Raw genomic sequence first — 14,658 nt, forward strand, 5'->3', positions numbered from 1 at the left:
AGAACCTTACTAGAATTCTGCGCCTAGCCAAAATAGGAAACTTTATTTTTACTAAATTAATTATGGTAAATTCATACAAGTTTTGTGAATATGTCTAGAGTCTAGAGACAGGCAATTTTACTACAAGATTATATTACTGATTTAAATTTAATTTTTACACTCCCTAAACTTATTGTGAAAATAATATTCCTTAGTAATAATAATTTAATATTGATAAACTGTTTTGAAAAATACATTTTTTTGAGAAACTATGCAAAAATATCTTATTTTTACAAGTTTCTTATTAAAAGTACTATAATATATCAATATTTTTAGCCGTCCATACCAATAGGTATGGTAGGCTATTATTAAGATACATTTGGGTCATAAATGACCTAAATACAAAATATTTTTATGGTGTCTGTCTCTCTGTCTGTCTGTCTGTCTGTCCGTCTGTAACACGATAACTCAAAAACCGCTGAACCGATTTTAATCAAATTTGGCACAAAAATACTGTGGCACCCGAGAATCTGGCCAGTAGTTTTTGGTGGGGTGGGGGGTTGGTAAGGGGGTATGGGAGAGGGTTAAAAAATTTTAAAAACCGTAACTCCAAAATTACAGTAGATAGCGAAACACGGTTTTCAAATTAAGATTAGGAATAATATTTGCAACAAAATTTGTAATAACTTCAAAATCAGTCAAAGTCGAAGTTTTTGAGATATTAACATATTTTAGTATGGGCGGCTATACGTGCCTCCCGGCGCCAATTTTTTTTTGTACACTTATACTTACTTACTTACTTACTTACTTATATTTTTTCAGTGTACCCAAATATCTACAAGTTCACGATGATAACCCCCTCCCATACACTCGACATTTTAAATCTAGTGGAGTATACACTAATACTGTGGATATTTAATTATTCAAAATATTTTCTTGAAACCTTAATGAAATAACCGCATAACATTCCCCAATTATGTAAATAGGCTAGCAATTAATTATAAAACGGTAATTATTAACAAAATAGCGCCTAAGAACCCATTAGACAAAAACATATCGAATTAATGAAACACTTGCTAGACATGCGAACGAACACTGCTTCTCATGAAACGCTGTGCCTTGTATTACAGTAGAATAAATGATCAAAGAGAATTATTCAAACTAATAAATTGTGTTATGTTAAAGGTTTTTTTAGTCTGTAGTTTCGTTTAATGAATTTTAATAACTATATAATATTCAACATAACATTAAAATGTATACCTGTGTAGAATTTGATTTTATATTTGATATGTTCTTATTTTATCATTTCTCTTTTTATAATACAATAATAGTTATTTACCGATAAAATACAATTTTATCGTCTTGTATAAAACAATATTTTTTTCCACAGCGAGTTACGTTTTAAAAAATATTCGGAAATTATTATTTCAAGGAATTTATTGCCGTAGAAAAAATATTGTGCTGGATTAGCGTTGGTTTCTATGTAATTTAACAAATAAATAAAGCTGTCTCTTTAGTTGTCAGTTTTGAGTCAATATTTTTTAATTCTCTTTCGTGTCTATTGCTGACTGAATTGGAGCCAGAAATGGCTCAAAACGAAATAAGTAAATTACCTACAGATATTCAGGCTGAGGCGACAAACGCCATATCCAAACTACTTCTATTTAGATCCCGAATAACTTATGAAAAGGAATACAAAAATTTTCAAAAATGGAAGCAATTAAAAAACGTGCGAGAAGAAATAAAGTTTTTAACCGATCCTCGCTGTTAAAGTATCATTTAATCTACACTTGCGGTTAAAGTACTATTTTCTCACACTAGTTTTATTCAAAACTTTCAACTGTACAGGGTGTGCTATTTTCGTGTGTTTTACAGTTTTCTTTATTTCCTAAATTCCTCTATTGTCGGGCTACATACGCCACTGAACCGACTTAGCCGCATTAGGGCCCATTTACACGACTCCGTTCCGATTATCGCCTGGCCAGTTCACACGACCGGTCATTTGCCGATTCAGCGGCTAGATGGCGCGCTACGTGCCGGCCTGCGATAACGTGCGGACCGTAAGTCACGCAGAATGACAGATAGTTCCGTTCCTAAGACTTTCGGGTCATGTTCCTGCCGTGCGGAGGCCAGAAGTGGAAAAGGAAAAAGCAGGGAGAAAAAAGAGGAAATTTGAAGAATGGAAGCAGTAAGCGGAAATTATTTTTCGCTGATTAATGTTGGAACGGGCTTTTTAGGTTGATGAAAGATGGAAAATTATTAGGCTCTCTGTCATAATACGCATTAGTTTTTCATAATTACGAGAAATAATGTTATCAAAAACATATCAAATCTTATAACTTATCAAAAAGGTGATTTAAAGGGTATACCATGTATGTTTAATGTAATTTTATTTTATTTGCCTTGTTATGAGCATTCTAAAAATATAACATACTCTATACTTCTTTTCATAAACAACAATCGGTTTAAAATAGGATAGGAAAATTCTTCTTAAGGAACATTTTAGGGCTAAACTAATATTCATAATTTGAAGTAAAAAATGATGTACTTGATTTACTTAAATTTATTAGGATACTTTTAAATTTTTAAGGAATAGCTACGCTCCCCTGCCTATTCCGTTATATATTATCTATTCTAGAATTAAAAAAAATGTATTTAACGGCCTCCTAAACTATACTAATTAGGTAGTGAAAAAAATTAATTAACAAGGAATCTATCGGAAACGCATTTTTTATTTCTTTGACACTAATTATGTGAAAATATTTATATTAACAGTTTATTTCTTTCTTTCAGGTAATGGCGGAACTGGGAATATTAATATAGTAGCAGTTAGTTAACCATAGAAAATTATTAAGTAAGTATAACGAAAATATTTTAAAATCGAAGAAAATTGTTAAATTTGTTTGAAATTTGTTGATTTCGTATACTTTCTAGATTTTTTTCTTAAATCAATATATTTAATATAAATTAAATTTCTAACTACCTTTCTTCAATTTTTTTATATAATTTTTTCCATAGCAACTGTTAAAATTGCCTTATATCTATCAAAAATAGTAGATAAAATATTACTTTAGCCGCAAGGGAAGATTAAATGATACTTTAACAGCGAGGATAGGTTAAAATCTTTATTTCTTCTCGCACGTTTTTTAATTGCTTCCATTTTTGAACATTTTTGTATTCCTTTTCATAAGTTATTCTGGATTTAAATGGAAGTAGTTTGGATATGGCATTTGTCGCCTCAGTCTGAATATCTGTTGGTATTTTACTTATTTTGTTTTGAGCCATTTCTGGCTCTAATTCAATCAGCAATCGACACGAAAGAGAATTAAAAAATGTTGACTCAAAACTGGCAAATAAATAGACAGCTTTATTTTTTTGTTAAATTACATAGAAACCAACGCCAACTCAGCAGAATATTTTTTCTACTCGTAATAGATTCCTTGAAATAATAATTTCTGAATATTTTTTAAAACGTCACTCGCTATGGAAAAAAATATTGTTTTATACATGACGATAAAATTGCATTATCATCTCCCGAAATTAATCAATTTTTACGAAAAACATTTTTCTCCAATATTACTAAAAAAGTATTTTCTCTAGCAAATATGATCCGAGGCAAACTGTATCCTAATCATTAACCACCACGATTATACTTTCAATTTACTCCCATCCAAAATAAACCACGAAACCAAATTTCACTGCCCGCATTTAATAAAGCACAAACCGAAAAAAAAATAGCCACAACCGCTCACACACACCAACTCGCAGCTCCGAAATTGGCTCCCGTTTTAATTCCGCTCCAGACGCGTCCCGAAAATCCAATTCGATCTAATTTATTCCGAGAGCATCGCATCCTCTGCTCTTCTCTGCCTCGGCGGCGGCGGCCGCGTTCCTTCCCCCACCCCTCTGCGGGAGCCATGATGATGGATGGCAGCCATGATTGTTTTGAATTTTTCCCTTTTTCCCCGATTAAGCCCTAGACTCCTCCCGCCACTCACTCCACCCTTCGGCGGTCGCTCAATCGTTCGCTTGGCCCTACGCGCCTTGCTTTCGGGAGTTTTCGCAAGGCAAGATTGTTCTTAAACCTAGAATGCTAAACATTGGTCAATTTTACGAAAACTATCCCACTTTTCAAACATTGTAAACTATATGTACAGGGTGGCGCCTCTCATACGCCGCGGAGGCTCCAAGGAGAACGACAGATTGTATTGAAATGAAATTTTGTGAGCATATGTAGATTAATTCAGAGCACTTTTTAAAAATATAGAAAGTTCTACAGGGTGTTCTCAAAAAAGTTATATATCAAAGTTGTGTTTTTTGTAATGGAACACTCTTTATATTAATTCATTTTCGATTCTAGGAGAAAAATAAAGGTGAGTTTTATAAAAGAAGTATATGACAAAAATGTAAGGTTTTTACACATAGAGCATTTATAGAGCAGACATATTTAGCATTTTGTAGAAATAAAGAACAATTTTTAAATTACAATAAAAGCTACCTAAATTGAAATTTACCCGGTATAGCCTAATATGTAGTTAAATTAACTATTGTATTTTAAATCAAATTAAAACTTGATTCAAAAAGTTGGGTGGGACATACAGGGTGGGACAAAATTAATATTGGACATTGGTCACCTTTAAAAGCATGTTATTTTTTTACTTTAGATGGAACATCCAGTATATTATTGTGATATTCAATGGAGAATTCATGTCTCTTCAAAATACTATTAATGTTGCCTACCCCTCAAACAAAGAATTTCCTAGATATTTTCATTTACATGATTTGATCCGAGAAGATCTTTAATATTTGATAAAATCTAGGTGGCTGGTGATATGTCTGGCATTACTTCAACATAGCTGTTAAATTAGTCCAACTTTAACAACTAAAAATAATTTTTAAAAATCATTTTATCATTTTGTATCAGTTAAAACAAAAAAAATTCTCAGAAATTTGCCGAAAATGCAAACTTATCCTACATCAGAAAGAATTAATAGAATAGTTAAATGCTCCTGATTTTATCTAGTCTGGTTTTTTTTTATGGGGATATGTTAAAGAGAGTGTTTACAAAACTCGACCAACTATTGTCGACAACATGAGAGAAATTATTGTAGCTGCTTTTCTACGTAGTAAACTCCACATATGCCTTTTAAAATGAAAATATCCTTTTGAAAAGACAATCATTTTATTCAGTTAACAGGAAAGAAAGCATTTTGAGAATTTGATTTTATCTAACTATTTTTTTGTCACATAATTATAGGTTTATATCTAGTTTTAATTCTGTATTCATTAAAATGTGTTTTAAACGTGTATCTTTTTATTACCGTTGAGTATTCTACTCTACAATCTAATTTTTGTTAAATTAACGAAAGGTATATAACACAGCTACCTTAGATTTTTTCAAATAATAAATATCTACTGACGCAAAATCATAAAAATTAAAATATCTCGGAAAATCTTGGTCTGAGGCGTAGGCAACCTTAATAATATTTTGAAGATATGTAAATTCCGCATTGAACACCAGAAAAATATACTGGGTGTTCTATTTGAAATAAAGGAGTAACTTGCTTTTAAAAGCGACTAATGTTCCATAGTAATTTTGTCTCATCCTATATAACTTTTCGGGTCAAATTTCAATTTGGTTTAACATACAATGGTTACTGTAATTAAATATCAGGCTATACAAGGTCAACTAAAATTTAGGTAGCTATTATCGAAATTTAAAATTTACTCTTCATTTTCACAAAATGTGAAATAAGTAAGGTATATGCTTCTTTAATAAAACTCCCTTATATTTTTTCCTAGAATCCAAAAATCAATTAAAATATAAGGTGTTCCATTAGAAAAAACACAACTTTGATGTTTAATATTTTTTTGGGATACCCTGTATAATTCTATATGTTTTTGTAAAATGCTTTCAGTTAACCTACATGTGCTGCCAAAATTTAATTTCGATATAAACTACCGTTCTCCTTGGAACATCCGCGGCGTATGAGAGGCGCCACCCTGTATAAAGTGTTTTTTTTTTTAATTTTAGAGTAACGGTAAGGATTTATACATATAAACGGGATTTGGTTTAAGTATTTAATACTCATTTCCAACTACAGCCTATTGCTGCCTTCCCGTTACCCTACGCCACACATCTCGATTTAGGGCGTCATCAACTTCTAGGTTACGAGCTTCCATTGCTTCCGTAACCGTTCCGTTCCAGGATTTTCTAGGTCTACCTCTCTTTCTTCTGCCCTGGGGAGCCCATTGAAAAACTGTTTGGCCACCTGTTCTCCGCCATACGCAGAACATGTCCAAACCATTTTAAGCTGGATTTTTCGATTCGATCTAGTTCTGTTTCCTCCGATGCATTCATGATACGCCTGACCTCGATGTTTGTCTTTTTTTCCATCCTAGATATACCTGCACTTTTTCTAAGGTAGTCCATTTCAACAACTTGGATTTTGCGCTTCGCGTCTGCACTCAGAGTCCATAGCAAAGAACTGACTCCACCAATATTCTTCCAAGTCTCTTTTTAGTTGTTGCAGAGAAGTTTCTGTCCCACCAGAGACTGTTAAGACATCCAATAACTTGTTTGCTCTTCTGAATTCGGGTTTGTATTTCTACTTTGCCCAAACCCTCGTTGTTGATAGTAGCACCCACGTATTTAAATCTGTCTACTTGTTGAATCTGGACGTTATCATTAATGAAGACTTCAAAACAAGCGTTGGAATTGACAGCTCTAAGTATTCGGTCTTCTTTAGACTAACCTGAAGTCCCCATTTGTTGTATTTTTGATAAAGTCTCTTAGTCATGAACTCTAGATCGTATGAGTCCTGCGCAATCACGAGCTGATCGTCTGCAAAGCTCAGGGTAAGGACGGTAAGGACTTAAGAAAATAATTCAATAAAAGCTGCCCTCTAAATTCTAGCCACCCTATCTCAGTTAATTTTGATTTGAGCAAAAAAAGTATAGAGATCATTTTAATGTAAAATTAGATGCTCTAGAACTTTTATTTTCTCACCTCTTCTCGGGGGTGAATTTAAAAATGAATTTTTCACAATAATTATTCTTTTTTAGATCTTTCAAAGTAACTTAGTATATCAAAAATTCAAGTTTTTACCAAAACTAACGTATTTAAAGACCTATTTTCTTGGACAACTTTATCATGTTTCTATTTTACTCTCTAAACGAGTGCATTTAAATCAAGATTCGACAAAGATCGGACTCTAACGAAGACCCGAAGATATAAAACCATGCGAAAACTCCCTCAGGGGGAAAGTTTCGAGTACCCATTCTGCCATCTCGCGGTGATTCATGATAGTTTTGACCTCGCAAGGAGTTTACGCTCGATTCTCACGTGCTCTAAGTTAATAGTTTATCGGCCCTTTAACAGATGGGACTAGGATCGTTCGATTTCGATGCAAATTGAATCGTTTTTTTTTCTTTCTCTCTTTTCTTTTACACTGGTTTACAGTATTTTTTTTATTTGTCGGTGATTTGCAGCGCGGTTCTTCTTAATGTTGTTTCGAGTTAATTTTACGTTGTTTTAACGTTTAGAGGCTATTATTTGTATGTTTGAATTATAAATTATAATATTAAGAGGAGAAGCATAATTGTATTGGGTATGATATCCTAATTTTTATTTTTTATTTAAATTTTATTCGATTTTATTAAATAGACTCCTACATTGGCTCATTTTGTAGCTCTACTTTTAACACTTTTAATAGTGAGAGATTTCCATGATTTGGGTGGATTGGCGTGAGATAAGTGCATTAAGCATTAAAAAATGCGCACAATTTCATATAGTGTCGTTTTTTTTAATTTTGTTTTTTTCCATAGCAACTGTTAAAATTGCGTTATATCTATCAAAAATAGTATATAAAATAGTGCTTTAACGGCAAGGGTAGATTAAATGATACTGCACGTTTTTTAATTCCTTCTATTTTTGAAAATTTTTGTATTCCTTTTCATAAGTTATTCTGGATTTAAATGGAAGTAGTGTGGATATAGTGTTTGTCGCCTGAGCCTGTATATCTATTGGTAATTTACTTATTTCGTTTTAAGCCATTTCTGGCTCCAATTCAATCAGCAATCGACACGAAAGAGAATTAAAAAATATTGACTCAAAACTGACAACTAAAGAGACAGCTTGAAACTATGAACCCTTCCCGGACTCAAATGGTACATTGTGAAACAGGAAATTGTAGAGAGAACAAGCCCTATAACATAGGATACAACATTTTAATGAACAGTGCTTTCCATAAAATCAATAAAATGAAAAATATACGAAATAATACACATGTACTGATTTCTTTCGAAAATCGACAACTATGGTCGCGTTCATCAGGACGTAGCGCTACCGCAGCGATCACTAATTTTCTGCTGAACGCGCCGATTAGTTGTGAGCGCTCTGGGATCAGTCGCCATTTTTTCTATCAGATTTTAAATACGCTACGCTACCGATGCATGATGGATTAAAGGTCACATACGCCAAATGTCACAAAATGTTTTGGAAAACAAAAACAAACCATTTTGTTTATTGTTCTCTCTTGACTAATCCCCTCGATTTGTGCCAAAAATGGGTGAAAACAATTTAATATGCATTATTTATGATTTTGATCTAAAAAGCACTTCAGCAGGACAACCAATCGATGGTACATCGCTCACTGATCAACTTGTCCTGATGAACGCGACCTATGAAACTATTATCCCTTCCCTGATATAAACGGTACATTGTGAGAGAGGAAATTCCCTATAACATAGGATACAACATTTTAGTGAACAGTGCTTTCCATAAAATCAATAAAATGAAAAATATACGAAATAATATACATGACGCCAACCAAGCACCATATTTTTTCTACTCATAATAAATTCCTTGAAATAATAATTTCTGAATATTTTTTAAAACGTAACTCGCTATGGAAACAAATATTGTTTATACACGACGATAAAATTGCATTATCGTCTCCCGAAATTCTATTCGGTCGACGATAAAATACCATTTTATCGTCTTGTATAAAAAATAACTATTATTGATTTGTACACTTTCATTATAATGATTTTTTAGGTCTGCTTAGTTGTTAGAATTATATATTGAGTGAAAGTAAATTTTGAGTTATCGTCACCTTTTTGTTGCTGGGGCTAATATGGACGGGACTCACTTTGTTTACGCGGAATCTGAACCGCGATACTCGGCCATATGATTGTCAATGGCCCACTAAACTGGAGAGTGTCTAAATCGACTCTTACTCATGAGATATCCGATCTCATCTGTCCTTGAATCAACGTGAATGAGCAGTGTGTCTCTATAGATTTTACAAGAGTTTCCATCCACTAGCATGTGATAACCAACCTCTGTTTTTCCATCGCCACGGAAGTGTTCTAGACATATTTATTATTGGCCTTTATGAGTTTTATTTGTTCATTTAACTTGCCTCTTCGTTATCTTTGTAACTCTCGTGCCCATACTACTTTATGGACTACATCATTAACATTTTGAATTCAGAATTCTCTGTCACCAAGTTCACTAATTCTTACCGTTGATGGCCAAGACGCGAAGACTAATCGTCACATTTATTCCAAATACAAATGTGAATAAATTCTTAAATGCGGTCCATTATTCCGCGCTTCTAAGCCACCAATGTCCCGCTGGGTCTCACGTCGTCGCTTTGTCGGCCTGCGGGACCGCGAAATATCTCCGGATATTATAAATATTAATTTTGGAACGTTGATATTAATATTATTTCGTCGAAGTTTCGTTTGTCATCGATGCCGAAGAATCCGCTTAGAAACGAAAGAAGAAAAAAGAAACGATATGTCGGTCGGTGATTAGAATTTTAATCAAATTTTTTTCAATGGCTTAGACGTCTCTATTGTCAGACGGATTGATTTTTTCTTTATATAACGTATTGAGTAGTATGTTAAAAGAGCTAAAAGAGCAAAGACAAACAGATGAACCCAGTAGTTATTTGTGTAGCTAGTGTAAAAAGGACGTATTTGTTACACGATGCATTAGTTTTGCAGCTCGGGACAAAGTCGAGAACTGCAATCATGCTGAGTGCGACAAATATGCTTTTTGCACATGCTGCACACAGAATTTTTTCTACGATCGAATTGAAATTCTTATTTAAATGTTTATTAAAAAGGTTCAAGTAATTCACACAAATATTACGACTAACAATGACACTATAAACAAATATTATTTTTATTTTTTTTTTAATAATTTATTTTTGAGTATATTTTAATTTTAATGTCGCGGTTTGAACAATTTATTAAGACAATTGATGGACAAACTTCATTTCCAGTGGTATTTGAATTTTATTTTCATTTTCGCTCGTGGAGGCCTCGGGTGCTTGTTCTTCATTTAAAACTCTTTTCCGGAATTCTTCTCTTTACCTATGTCAAAATTTTGTTGAAATATCACTTTCTTATATTCGCTGTAGCAGTTCTAGATACTTAAAAAAAAATTCCAGCACTCACTCAAGGTACCTTTTAGATTTTTTCTGTAATAATATTTTCCAAAATACAACTCTACGAGTCATTCTTAGTAGGACACTCGGTACAAAGATCCTTTCGAAGTTCCTTCCGATTACTTTACCCTCTACATTTCCAAAAATTGTGAAAAGGACTTAAACCTATCCCCCACGCCATTCTAATAAATCTTTTGTGTGCCGTAGTTTCGCCTTCGTGATAAAACCCGAACGGCTAGACCGGAAGTACCGGAAGTGTGGCCCGGAGTTCCGGTGTATGTGCCTTTCACGTACTCCGATACCGTTTTAAGGAGCGTTTTGAATTCCGGGCGTGTAGCGTCGGCCGGAGTGGACTATTGACAGTTCGGGAATTAGTTTTCTGCTGTTGTAGGAAGAGGTTTTGGAAATGTTTGAGATTTTGCTTTTAATGTACTTATTATGCTTTTTGTTCTATTTTTTTTCTAGCAAATTGTTATTTTTTTACTTTATCCGATAGAAAAACACACTCTGAATAGAAATCATATATCATACTTACATAACTTTTGACATTTTCGCATATGAACATGCGATTCATAATGACAATTTGACTCGAAATACCAATTGTGTGTTATTAAGTTATTCGTAAAAAAAATATATGGGAGAGGCACCATTAGGAGGGGCATTATTGTATCATGGCACAAGAGCAAATTAGAAACCGCTGGAAAGAGCATTGCAGCCATATCCTTAGCCAAGACAACAACCCCAATATGGAAGCACTAAACACAATACCTCAGTATAACAGCCTCGATGTATTAGATACCCCAATAACAGAACAGGAAATAATGGCATCCACAAAGCAGCTTAAAAACAACAAATTAACTGGCTGTGACGCGATCCCGGCGGAAATCTATAAGTGTGCAAGTAAAGTACTTATTGGCAAAGTTTACAGAATAAAATATAAGTTCGATCACTTAGCATCGGCACTTTGAAAATCGCGTATCAAAAGCCAGAAGCCGCCTCGTCCGATACGCCGGACTTCGATGAAAACAGGAGTGGAAGCCGGGGTAAATAGACGCCGCATTTTTACCGATCGCAATGTGCGACAAGGTGCAGGGGAACGTGGGGTATTCCAAAAATACCTAATAGTAAATCTACAAAAGAAAAAATATACTATCAGTTTATTGGTGTATTACATATAAATATTTAGACATGGCAAGATAAAAAAAGATATAGCAAAAATAAAATAAATTTTAAAAACAAACACAAAAAATAAAGCTACACAATATCAACAGTAAATAATGTAAAAGTATATTACGTAACGAGTGTTTTGGAAAAAATAATATTACACACGAGTGCAGTATTCCATGAGTGCGTAATATGGGTTTCCAACACGAATTACGTACACTATAAAATTTAAAGCTGAAACTATTAAATGTCAACAACTTTTGACGTTTAAATGGTATCTTCGGTATTTTTTTACGTTATTCGATAGAAAATGATACTCTGAGTAGAAAGACATATCATATGTTAGCTTTTAACAGTTTCACATATGATTTATTTGAAAGTGCAACACGCGGTTTATAACGACAATTTGACTCGAAATGTGTGTGGCATGAAATTATTCGTAAAAAAATACTTTTTCCAAATATACTAATGAGCCACGCTCTTTCCATTTGAAAAAAAATAAGATATGGTTAAAAATACCATTTGGGCATCTTTTAACCGGCCAAGACAAGACATGGAAAACATTAGACGATCAAATCTATTTTTCCCAGGACTCCTTGATTAAAGTTTTGTTTTTAAAAGAGCTATGGCACTCAATATTGAAATTTTAAAAGATTTTTTTTAAGCTAGAATGCCAAAAGTTGACATATAATATGTCATTCTATTCAGAGTGTCATTTTTTATCGAATAAAGTAGAAAAATGCCGAGGTTGCCGTTTAAAAATCAAAAGTTGTAGTCATTTTCGGTGAAACCGGAAGTGACCGAAAAAAATTGAAAACGTTAATCAATCCTAATTTAGGTCGTATACTAACACACCAAATCTCGTTTTTTTATCTGAAAAAATAAAAAAGTTTTAGGGATAAGCCACTTTTGAGACACACCCAGTATATGATTTTTCGTGTAAAAATATAAAGTGTTCTTGAATAATTCTAATTAGATATTTTAAATATTTTTTTTCCAGTGGCGAAAAACTCAATATTATTTTTAAGAAATAATAAAAATAATTAAGCTTTTTTTATAATAAACTAATAAAATAATTAACTAAGGCTAGTGTGATCAGTAATATTTTGCAATGAAAATTAAATAATCACTTGAAAAATAATTTCATAGGCATGCGAGACCACTCTGTAATAACGCCAAAATCAGAGTAATACGCCGAACTTGATCCGCCGTGTATGCTGGGTCCCAAGTCCACACACTAGTAATACACTGGGAAACACGTGCGTGAAGCGGCTTTTGATACCTGCCGCCGGTATATATTATAAACTTTTTGTTATTGGTCATTTTAAGGCTCTCTTCGATGTTATATGGGAAAGCGGAGAGGTACCTCAGGACTTTTACAACGCGAATATAGTGAATGTATATAAGAACAAAGGAAATGCATCAGACTGCGGTAATTACCGAGGAATTTCACTATTGGCTATCGGAGGAAAAATTCTTGCAAAAATTATGTCAAATCGCCTTCACCCACATATAGAAAAAATCCTTCCAGAATCGCAAACGGGTTTTCGCACCGACTGTGGTACCGTCGATTCCACATTTTCTATCCGCCAACTACAGGAAAAAGTAAAAAAGCAGCAGTCTAAACTTTATGTTGCATTCATCGATCTAACAAAAGCCTTCGACTCTGTGAACAGAGATGAACTTTGGGCAATTATGAAAAAGTTCGGAGTACCCAACAAATTTCTTACAGTGTGCAAAAGCCTCCATAACAACAACCAGTCAAGAGTGTCAAATCATGGATCACTGAGCGATCCCTTTCTGACAAATACAGGAGTTAGGCAGGGATGTGTCTTAGCGCCTCTCCTATTCAACATATTCATGGCAGCGCTTTCCATTATAGTGGACAGCAAACTGCAGGAGACAGGATTGTGCATTAGATACAGATATGACGGCGGTCTGTTCAACATAAAAAGACTGAGGGCAAAAACACGTACAAAATTCATCACAGAACTTCAATACGCTGATGACTGCGCTCTAGTTGCAAACACGTTACGAAATGTTGAACACATATACCTGGGCATACGAGGCTTTGGGCCTTAAGCTAAACTTCGACAAAACCAAAATCATGTGCACTTCCCCGGAAGATCATAACAATGCTATAAAAATCGGAGAAGAACTATTGGAATATGTAGCGGAATTTAATTACCTCGGCAGTTTGATTTCGGAAAAGGCCAATATCGACTCTGAAATTCAGCACAGGATTAGCAGCGCCTCAAGAGCATTATGGAAATTAAAAGACAGGATTTTCTACAATCATGACTTGAGTACAAAAACGAAACTGGCAGTGTACCGAGCAATTATAATCCCCAGCATGTTATATGGGAGCGAAACCTGGGTGCCGTAGACGGTAAGAGGAGGCCGGGTGGACAACTCAAAAGGTACAAGGACATTTTACTTAAAGGGGATTAACATGCAGAATCATTGGGAGGAAGCAGTTCACAATAGAACTCAATGGAAAAGAATTGTAAACTCAGTTAACAGCGACAACCAAAAAGTAAAGAGGCAACAAAGCAATGAGATTTTTGAATGGCCGGAGTGCGGTAGGCAAATAATATCACGCATCGTGCTTTTCAGTCACAGAAAAGCTCATGAAAGAAAACGCTTTGCGTGACCATCTTTTGATACGTGTCGAATACTCGTCAGCGAGTAATGGCAGTATGTATGTAACTCAAAAACCGCTCTACATAAAATCAGTCAAAGTCGCAGATTTTGAGATAAAAAAAATATCAAGTATGGGCGGCTATACGTGCCTCCCAGCGCCATTTTTTTTTGCTCATCTCATTATGAGTATAATATTATTTCCGCAATTGACTGTTATAAAAAAATATCCAATAAACTAGACAATTTGCAAGTTACTCTCGTTGTTTCATCATGATTTGATAACGGGGTCAAGTGTGAAGCAGTAAATAAAAAGTATATCAAAAATTTCAAGTTAAATTTGTTCCTAGTTAAAAACATGTATATTTTTAATAACTGGCCGGTGTTACTAGTTTGCTAGCTACCAGGAAATGTT

General features: G+C 33.9%; 1 protein-coding gene across 4 annotated transcripts in view; it reads left to right on the forward strand.

Annotated features, from left to right (window-relative positions):
* The window catches only part of LOC115883967 (homeotic protein antennapedia-like), a 449,763-nt gene that overhangs the window by 364,988 nt on the left and 70,117 nt on the right, over nucleotides 1-14,658 (forward strand). Inside the window, exon 4 of one of the 4 annotated variants that reach the window (XM_030902387.1) lies at nucleotides 2,773-2,833. The exons of the other annotated variants lie outside the window; for them this stretch is intronic. The gene's annotated coding sequence lies outside the window, so the exon portion shown is untranslated. The remainder of the gene's footprint in view (nucleotides 1-2,772; nucleotides 2,834-14,658) is intronic. 4 annotated transcript variants of the gene reach the window in all.

This window comes from Sitophilus oryzae, unplaced genomic scaffold (assembly GCF_002938485.1).
Source record: "Sitophilus oryzae breed Bouriz unplaced genomic scaffold, Soryzae_2.0 scaffold_2006_pilon_pilon, whole genome shotgun sequence".
In the NCBI taxonomy this organism is placed as follows: domain Eukaryota; kingdom Metazoa; phylum Arthropoda; class Insecta; order Coleoptera; family Curculionidae; genus Sitophilus; species Sitophilus oryzae.